This window comes from Oncorhynchus mykiss, chromosome 6, assembly GCF_013265735.2.
Source record: "Oncorhynchus mykiss isolate Arlee chromosome 6, USDA_OmykA_1.1, whole genome shotgun sequence".
In the NCBI taxonomy this organism is placed as follows: domain Eukaryota; kingdom Metazoa; phylum Chordata; class Actinopteri; order Salmoniformes; family Salmonidae; genus Oncorhynchus; species Oncorhynchus mykiss.
The window spans coordinates 78720478-78731088 of NC_048570.1; positions in this window are offsets into that span (position 1 = coordinate 78720478).

The following is a 10611-nucleotide window of genomic DNA, read 5'->3' on the forward strand; positions in this document are numbered from 1 at the left end:
TCGCCCAGGGAGAGAGCGCCAGGGAGAGAGCGCCAGGGAGAGAGCGCCAGGGAGAGAGCGCCAGGGAGAGAGCGCCAGGGAGAGAGCGCCAGGGAGAGAGCGCCAGGGAGAGAGCGCCAGGCAGAGAGCGCCAGGGAGAGAGCGCCAGGCAGAGAGCGCCAGGCAGAGAGCGCCAGGCAGAGAGCGCCAGGCAGAGAGCGCCAGGGAGAGAACGCCAGGGAGAGAGCGCCAGGGAGAGAGCGCCAGGGAGAGAGCGCCAGGGAGAGAGCGCCAGGGAGAGAGCGCCAGGGAGAGAGCGCCAGGGAGAGAGCGCCAGGGAGAGAGCGCCAGGCAGAGAGCGCCAGGCAGAGAGCGCCAGGGAGAGAGCGCCAGGGAGAGAGCGCCAGGGAGAGAGCGCCAGGCAGAGAGCGCCAGGGAGAGAGCGCCAGGGAGAGAGCGCCAGGCAGAGAGAGCCAGGGAGAGAGCGCCAGGGAGAGAGCGCCAGGCAGAGAGCGCCAGACAGAGAGCGCCAGACAGAGAGCGCCAGACAGAGAGCGCCAGGGAGAGAGCGCCAGGCAGAGAGCGCCAGGCAGAGAGCGCCAGGGAGAGAGCGCCAGGCAGAGAGCGCCAGGGAGAGAGCGCCAGGCAGAGAGCGCCAGGGAGAGAGTGCCAGGCAGAGAGCGCCAGGCAGAGAGCGCCAGGCAGAGAGCGCCAGGGAAAGAGCACCAGGGAGAGAGCGCCAGGGAGAGAGCGCCAGGCAGAGAGCGCCAGGGAGAGAGCGCCAAGCAGAGAGTGAGTCGTGGCTCAAGATCTTCACAGAACACTCACTTGTTCCCACTGTGGATGAGAATAGTAGAGGTCCGTGCTGATAAGGGAAGGTGTGCTTTTGAAATACCCACACTGTGGTGGTGTCAGTGTGAGCTTGTGAGTGGGTATGATGAAACGCACACACATACACACACACACGCGCACACACACACACACACACACACACACCACCAGTCCTGCCTTCATAATGGCAGATAAACACCTTTAGAATACAGCATACCAAGTTATGTTCTCCTCAGAGAGAGCGAGAGAAGCTCAGCCGATGTTCAGTAGACCAGCCTCAATCTTTCTGATTCAATATGTCTCACCAGCTCTGAGAAATAGATGTATGCCACAGGAGGTTGGTGGTACCTTAATTGGGGAGGACGGGTTTGTGGTGATAGCTGGAGCGGAATCAGTGGAATGGTATCAAATACATCAAACACATGGTTTGATGCCATCCCATTTTCTCCGTTCCAGACATTATTATGAGCCGTCCTCCCCTAGATAGTTTGTGTGTATGTATTGATGTGTACACGTAGGCTACTGTCATGACTTCTGCCGAAGTCGGTTCCTCTCCTTGTTCCATTTGTTTTGTCTTGTTTTCCCGCACACCTGTTTTTCATTCCCTCATTACGTGTTGTGTATTTAACCCTCTGTTTCCCCCATGTCTTTGTGTGGTATTGTTTGTTGTAAGTGCTTGTGGACATTGTTGTCTGGTGCACGACGGGTTTTGTACCCATTCTTTATTATTCTGGATGCCGGTGGTTATATATATATATATTCAACTGCTCTGGTTATTACCCAGTTCTGCTCTCCTGCGTCTGACTTCGCTGCCACCAGTTACGCACCCCTTACAGCTACGTGTGCTTTTTGTAAAAACATATTTTTTAATGTAGTTCTGTCCTGTAGTGCTGTTGCCTATTAATGTTCTGCATTATGTCATGTTTTTTGTGGACTCCAGGAAGAGTAGCTGCTGCTTTTGCAACAGCCAATGGGGATCTTAATAAAATACCCCAAAAATATCAATACCCTCAGCAGCTTCCACTGATGTATACACGTGTTCTATTATCAACTCATATCAAAATAGCCCAGTAACATTGTTGTTAACAAAGGCGTTATGGTAATAATGTACATTACTTTAGGCCTATATTACATTACACATCTGAAAACACATAATTAATCAATAATTAGGAATTTGTTAAAAAATGATGGTGGATACTTGAAATGTCACATATAATTTTGTGAATCACTTGCTATTGTAATTTTTCTAAATGCTTTGCCCTTTTGGCAAAGGGGCTCCTGAGATGCGCAGCGGTCTAAGGCACTGCATATCAGTGGTAGAGGTGTCACTACAGACCCTGGTTCAATTCCAGGCTTTATCACAACTGGCTGTGATTGGGAGTCCCATAGGGCGGCGCACAATTTGCCCAGCATTGTCCAGGTTAGGGTTTGGACTGGGGTAGGCCATCATTGTAAATAAGAATTTGTTCTTAACTGACTTGCCTAGTTAAATAAAGCTTGAATAAACATAAAAACTCACTGGCATTCAAATTTGTTGAACTTGTTTTTGAAGAGGATCATGTTGTCATGCTTCCTCTCCGACATATTAACTAGCAACTGAACAATTGAAAGTTTGGAGCTTTGTTGTGAAACTAGAGACCATACATTACTTTTGGTAAGACATCCAGAGGACAGCTCTATAAACTTCTCTCTTTGTGAATGTGCCGTTTTTGTGGCAAGTTTTCTATTGTTGTTCCATCTTCATCTTCAGGCCTTCCACCATCTTGTTTCTGGGTATTTCCACAAGCAACAAGATCCAACATAGCTCTTTTATCTGAATATATTTCCCATAGCATAACACTGAAAAAATCCAAGCTGATCTTGCTCACCTGAAATCCTCCCAGTTGTTGCTACCTCATAGAAAGACTGAATCAGAATACCTAACACTGTTATGTGCATCTACTACAGAAAGAGTGTTGAATGCTGGAATGTCAGTACAATCTCCATTATGTTCTGTTGTATAACTCACATGTACTCAAATAGGGGGTGCTTATTTGTCTTGTTTTGATCTAGCAACCTTTTGGTTTCTGTACCAACATTCTAACAGCTAGGCTACCTGCTGCCCTAAAGTTATATCACTGTAGGCTATATCACAGGCCAGTCTTTTATACAGTAAATACAATATACATGAACATGCATATATGATTATTATGACAATGCTTTTTGTCATTCTGTTTCATATAATTTCCACAGCTCCTCAGAAGACGTCATGAATACATCGTTACCAACCACCAACGTATGACTACTGTAGGCTATGAGATATGACCCGAAATTGTAGTGTGGTGGATATTATTTTCTGAGGAGAATATGATGACCAAAAGAACGTTAAATTGTTCAACGTAGCCCGGGTTACATTATCATCTAATTAGTCCGTATTTATGTGATTCCAGCCACATTGAGCCTTTATGCTCTCATGAGAGTGGTACAGCGTGGAAGCAGAGAGATCTGTATCAGAATGTCATCATTTCCTAAGCACAAGGCATTCTGGGTTTTGGTAGATTACCTCGCCCTTGACAGCCTCAACAGTGGCGGCGGGGACAAAATGGCCGCCTGCGACTTTTGTTGGATTAGAGATAAAAGTTGTTCCAAATGCCATCACTGCACTGTGACATTTAGCAGCCTGTGATGCTTTTCAAATAAATCTGAAGAAATGGTCGGGAAATTACAATGTCTCTCAGCCAATTATAAATGAACATCACGCACTAACAATGTGAGTTTAATAACAATGGTGTAGCCTAGGGTAATGCCTCTAAAATGTCCTAATCGCTAACTGGTTGTAGTTATACACTTGCCACATTCAACCAGTTAGCAAGTCGGAAACTTCAGAGTTCCAACTAGCACATGAATGCGGCATATTTATGAAGGATTTGTCATGGGAGATCACATTCAGTCCTCTTTTTTAATTTGATCAAATGAGATCTCAATGACAATGGACCACCATTGTGTCTCTAATCAGCTGTTTACGTTGTAGTCCTTCTGAATGAGACTGCTACAGGAATTCATGTAAATGTAAAATCTGCTTGCCTTGTGTGGCCTAACATGACCTTATTATAGCTTATTATTGTGCATGACTCTTCCGGTCCATTCACCCTTACGGTTAACATTAGTTCCATATACAGTGGGGCAAAAAAGTATTTAGTCAGCCACCAATTGTGCAAGTTCTCCCACTTAAAAATATGAGAGAGGCGTGTAATTTTCATCATAGGTACACTTCAACTATGACAGACAAAATGAGAAAAAAAATAGAGAAAATCACATTGTAGGATTTTTAATGAATTTATTTGCAAATTATGGAAAATAAGTATTTGGTCACCAACAAACAAGCAAGATTTCTGGCTCTCACAGACCTGTAACTTCTTCTTTAAGAGGCTCCTCTGTCCTCCACTTGTTATCTGTATTAATGGCACCTGTTTGAACTTGTTATCAGTATAAAAGACACCTGTCCACGACCTCAAACAGTCACACTCCAAACTCCACTATGGCCAAGACCAAAGAGCTGTCAAAGGACACCAGAGACAAAATTGTAGACCTGCACCAGGCTGGGAAGACTGAATCTACAATAGCTTGGTTGGTTTGAATAAATCAACTGTGGGAGCAATTATTAGGAAATGGAAGACATACAAGACCACTGATAATCTCCCTCGATCTGGGGCTCTACGTAAGATCTCACCCCGTGGGGTCAAAATGATCACAAGAATGGTGAGCAAAACTCCCAGAACAACACAGGGAGACCTAGTGAATGACCTGCAGAGAGCTGGGACCAAAGTAACAAAGCCTACCATCAGTAGCACACTACGCCGCCAGGGACTCAAATCTTGCAGTGCCAGACGTGTCCCCCTGCTTAAGCCAGTACATGTCCAGGCCCGTCTGAAGTTTGCTAGAGAGCATTTGGATGATAAATAATAAGATTGGGAGAATGTCATATGGTCAGATGAAACCAAAATATAACTTTTTGGTAGAACTCAACTCGTCGTGTTTGGAGGACAAAGAATGCTGAGTTGCATCCAAAGAACACCATACCTACTGTGAAGCATATGGGTGGAAACATCATGCTTTGGGGCTGTTTTTCTGCAAAGGGACCAGGACGACTGATCCGTGTAAAGGAAAGAATGAATGGGGCCATTTATCGTGAGATTTTGAGTGAAAACCTCCTTCCATCAGCAAGGGCATTGAAGATGAAACGTGGCTAGGTCTTTCAGCATGACAATGATCCCAAACACACCGCCCGGGCAACGAAGGGGTGGCTTCGTAAGAAGCATTTCAAGGTCCTGGAGTGGCCTAGCCAGTCTCCAGATCTCAACCACATAGAAAATCTTTGGAGGGAGTTGAAAGTCTGTGTTGCCCAGCAACAGCCCCAAAACATCACTGCTCTAGAGGAGATCTGCATGGAGGAATGGGCCAAAATACCAGCAACAGTGTGTGAAAACCTTGTGAAGACTTACAGAAAACGTTTGACCTCTGTCATTGCCAACAAAAGGTATATAACAAAGTATTGAGATAAACTTTTGTTATTGACCAAATACTTATTTTCCACCATAATTTGCAAATAAATTCATTAAAAATCCTACAATGTGATTTTCTGGATTTTTCTTTCTCATTTTGTCTGTCATAGTTGACGTGTACCTATGATGAAAATTACAGGCCTCTCTCATCTTTTTAAGTGGGAGAACTTGCACAATTGGTGGCTGACTAAATACTTTTTTTGCCCCACTGTAAATGATTAACATGCTACAATTAACTTAGCCTCTCATATCACATTTAACAATTGCCTGAATGGATGAAATGTCATTGACAGATTTGTCCTTTCTATTACTCTCCATAACTCTGATTGTGTCAATGAGTATCCATCAGTTCACAGAGCCCTGGGTCGCTGTGCAGTGTGAAGTCCTGATATTAACTTGAATTTCTCTTTTATTAACTGAGGGGGCAATTATTTATATGTACTACATGTGACGTTTCTATAATTAGTGACTCTCAATATCCACAGTTGCTGTGCCTTCCACTGAATCTCAATCGAAAGATTAGTTTAATTGACTAGAATCAATGCTCGTTAGCTCTCCTCATCAGACACACTCAGTGCAATATGAGGAGCTATTTTAATGTATGATGTCTTTATTCAACAATTTCCTGCTGGAATCTGCTTGGATTAAGGAATGCCTCATTTTGAGTTCCTCTGAGTGGGTCCTGATAGAGAAATGTGATTTGGCTGGCGTCAGTGTTTTTAACAAGGTTGTACGTTTGAGGGGGATATGTGAGCACTAAGCAAACTGTAGCATGAATGAGCCTCCTGAGAGATGATTGGTTTTTAATTACCATAGAAATCACTTGACGCCTAATACCCTTAACTGTGAAGGTAGGCTTGTCCTTTCTGTTGAACTATTATTGAGTACGGAAAGACTGAGTGTAAAGTCTAACTTCCACATAATATTGTAGTGTTCTTGGAAGTCAGATAATTATGTAGGCTACTTGTAGGGATTTTTCCATCACATTGTTTGACTTGATGGACTTTGTGGGAATAGGTTGGATCAAGGAAATGAAGGTTTGGTAGGATTGGGCAGGCAGCACACTGTCTGGGTTTGAAAACATGCTCTAGTTACAACCTTGTCCTATCACTGAGATTTAAAGACTTTTCCAGTAAATGATGGTGAGGAAACACCGTAGCAGCACTCAACCCAGCATGACTTCTACTCCTGAAACTCTGCTCCCTAAAAGGTGACGAGGAAAAGCAAGGAGACTCTCAACATTTTCACAAGTCGCATCCTTTTCGACCAAATACTCTTCACTCTCTGTTGACCCTGAGGGAGTTGGGTCAATTAAACTAGGGTGTCGATCGATAGTATGTGGGCAGAATAACAAGACACGTCTGCCATCTACTGTCAGTGCACTCTCCACACTATGCCATTTAACCCAGGCAGGCAGGAGAATGAATTCATGGACTGCATCCCAAATGGAACCCTATTCCCTATTTAAGTGCACTACTTTTGACCAGGACCCATAGAGCTCTATATAAGGAATATGGTGCCATTTGGGATTCTACCCATGCACTCATTTTCCTGCTTGCCTGGGTTAAATGGCATTGTGTGGAGAGTGCAGTTAGCCCTGGATCTCCCTGAGCTGTCATCACCTCTGTCACACTTTCTAACGGCTCCTGAAAGGGCCCTCTTCTTGGTCCCCAACTCCCTCAGTTCCCACCTCTGGGCTCTATAGGTCCCAGACCTGAGTCATTGTCGTATCAGGCAGACACTTCCAAGCCAAGACTGTGAAAGACATGAGCCACTAATGAGCCATTATGGAGTCAGATATCAATATATCTATTATGTTGTGGGAAGACTCATCATGAGAGGAGTCTTTTGAAAAGAAGACATAAAGGTTGCCAGTTTGATGCAAAAACTTAAGTGAACTATTTATAAAATAAAAAGCAGATCAGAGCAGATCAGCCTATAGAATGACAATACAGTAGGAAAAAACGTATTGAGGAGGAGGAGTCGTATGACCATATCGCTCATTAATATATTCTGTAGGTGATTCAATCATAGAGTGGTGTGACTTTTTTGTGGCTTTGTCATGTATTCACCTGAGCCGGGTCTTCTGTTTAGCGAAGGGGAACCTGTTTGAAGTTGATTCTCCTTTTCTTGCGACTTTCAAAGGAATATCCAGCCAATAGAGAAGTTTAATATCAGCTCCAGTTTTCACAAAGTGTCCTAGATCAGAACTCCTACCCTGAGACACTTTATGAATAAGTGCCCAGAACACCAGCCACTAAAGCTCTCAATATTGCTCGGAAACAGCATTGCCATGACACAAATTGATAACAACTGGTTAGGTTTATGAGAGGACCAGGTAGTGATGCAACCAGTCAGGTTCCACACTCGATGGTGCAGCTGTAGAACCTTTTGAGGATCTGAGGACCCATGCCAAAACTTTTCAGTCTCCTGAAGGGGAATACGTTTTGTTGTGCCCTCTTCACAACTGTCTTGGTGTGCTTGGAACATGTTAGTTTGTTGGTGATGTGGACACCAAGGAACTTGAATCTCTCAACCTGCTCCATTGCAGCCCCGCCGATGAGAATGGGGGCGTGCTCTGTCCCCTTTTTCCTGTAGTCCACAATCATCTCCTTAGTCTTGATCACGTTGAGGGAGAGGTTGTTGTCCTGGCATCACACGGCCAGGTCTCTGACCTCATCCCTATAGACTGTCTCATCGTTGTCGGTGATCAACCACTGTTGTGTCATCGGCAAACTTAGTGATGGTGTTCGAGTCGTTGTTATAGGAATTAAATTCCTCTACGTTTTAATACCCAATTAAAATGAATCACTCTGTCAATTCATAAGAGTTTGTAAGACCCTTATTTGTATAAAATGGGCAGAGACCAGTCTTTGAAATCAACCAGCTGCGTTTATTCTCGTGAGTACTCCCCATGATACATTTGATTACAGGTTATAAACTGAAAATGACATCAGCGTTTTCTAAACTGTTCCGTCTCTTCTTGACACTGGTACAAAGGCTGTGTAGTTATCAAGCCTTCCCACATCGTCTAGAGCCAAGGTCAGCCTGTGTAGATAAGCATTCTAGCCAGTCTGGCGATATAGTTAATTCATTTCTACCAAGGAACAGACAGTCATTGTTCTAATTCTTGATTATATTTACACACATTATATTCAGTACTAGGATTAAAAAGAAAATTCATACATATACAGTAACATAATAGTATTCTGATTAGTCAGTCCTGATTGAAATGTATACATAATTAGTGTATACATAATTAGTCATTATTGATAAAAATTCCCTTAACAGTCGTGCCTGGACATGCAGTCATGAGTGAACAGGGAGTACAGGAGGGGACTGAGCATGCAACCCTGAGTGGCCCCTGTGTTGAGGATCAGCGTGTCGGATGTGTTGCTACCTACCCTTACCACCTGGGGGCGGCCTGTCAGGAAGTCCAGGATCCAGTTGCAGAGGGAGGTGTTTAGTCCCAGGGTCTTTAGCTTATTGATAAGCTTTGAGGGCACTATGGTGTTGAACATTGAGCTGTAGTCAATGAATAGCATTCTCTTCATAGGTGTTCCTTTTGTCCATGTGGGAAAGGGCAGTGTGGAGAGCAATAGAGATTGCATCATATGTGGATCTATTTGGGCGGTATGCAAATTGGAGTGGGTCTAGGGTTTCTGGAATAATGGTGTTAATGTGACTCATGACCAGCCTTTCAAAGCACTTCATGGCTACAGACGTGAGTGCTACAGGACGATAGTCATTTAGGCAGGTTACCTTAGTGTTCTTGGGCACAGGCACTATGGTGGTCTGCTTAAAACATGTTAGTATTACAGACTCGGACAGGGAGACACTTCCCAGGGACACTTCCCACTTCCCAGTCTTCACTGACTCGGTCACTGCCTCGGTCAGCTGGTCATGGGTCAGTGAAGACACTTCCCAGTTGGTCAGCGCATGCTCGCAGTACACGTCTTCGTAACACGTCTGGCCCTGCGGCCTTGTGAATGTTGACCTGTTTAAAGTTGACCTGTTACACAGTCTTCTAGAACAGCTGGTGCTCTCATGCATGTTTCAGTGTTATTTGCCTCAAAGTGAGCATAGAAGTGGTTTAGCTCATCGGGTAGGCTCGTGTCACTTTGCAGCTCTTGGCTGTGCTTCCCTTTGTAGTCTGTAATGGTTTGCAAGTCCTGCCACATCCGACGAGCGTCTGAGCCGGCGTAGTACGATTCGATCTTAGTTCTGTATTGAAGCTTTGTCTGTTTGATGTGATGAGGGCCCAAATGTGGTGGTTGATTTCTATTATGAGAAGGCAATATAAGGACATGATTGTATCGTGAGCATTATGTCAGCGTTTGTTTCTTGTGTGTTGTATTGCAACTGACTGTAATGCTGAGTGTACATGTATATTTCAGTGCTGTAGAGCAGGGGTGTCAAACTCATTCCATGGAGGTACAAGTGTCTGCAGGTTTAATTTTTTCCCCTTCAATTAAGACCTAGACAACCAGGTGAGGTAGTTCCTAATAATTAGTGACCTTAATTCATAAATCAAGTACAGGGGTGGAGTAACAAAAAAACGAACACTTGGCCCTCCGTGGAATCAATTTGACACATGTGCTTTGAGAATCTCAATTGTTGGTGGTCGACTTTGATAGAGCCCTCGGTCTATTCAGAAACACAAACACTCTTGTTTCTGTTGGTGGCTATCTGATCTGAACCTCTAATAACACTTCCTCCTTATTTATTTATGTTGTGCTGTCTAAAATCCCCTCTAGATCCTGTCACAGATTAAACCCAAATAAATGCTGTCACTGTTAGTAATGTGTTCTCTCCAGTTGAAATCTCTGCTGCCATCCACCACCATCATACTGATTTGTCTGTCATCACTACGTTGAGACTGCGCTGACGCTGACAGCTCCTAACCCTCTCTCTCACTGACTGACGGAATTATGACATAACAAGTGTGCATATACAATAAGTTGCCAAGCAAGGATGGAGGGGGGGGGGGGGTAGTACACTCAGCCTGAGCTCCGCCACAAGAGTCTCACATTGGGGTTTCACACCTGCACGTGCAGCCATCGCTCATCTGTCTTTCTCTCGCTCTCTCTCTCATAAAGCCACAGGGAATCATGAATAATAACATTGATGAACTTGGGCAATTTCTTCCCAAACACTGCTGATCTATAGAAACTATACAAAACAACATTTAATTGCTTTTGTAATATAAGAAAAGTAACTACCACTCAATTTTTGTTTATTATCTCTGTTTGTGCTATGC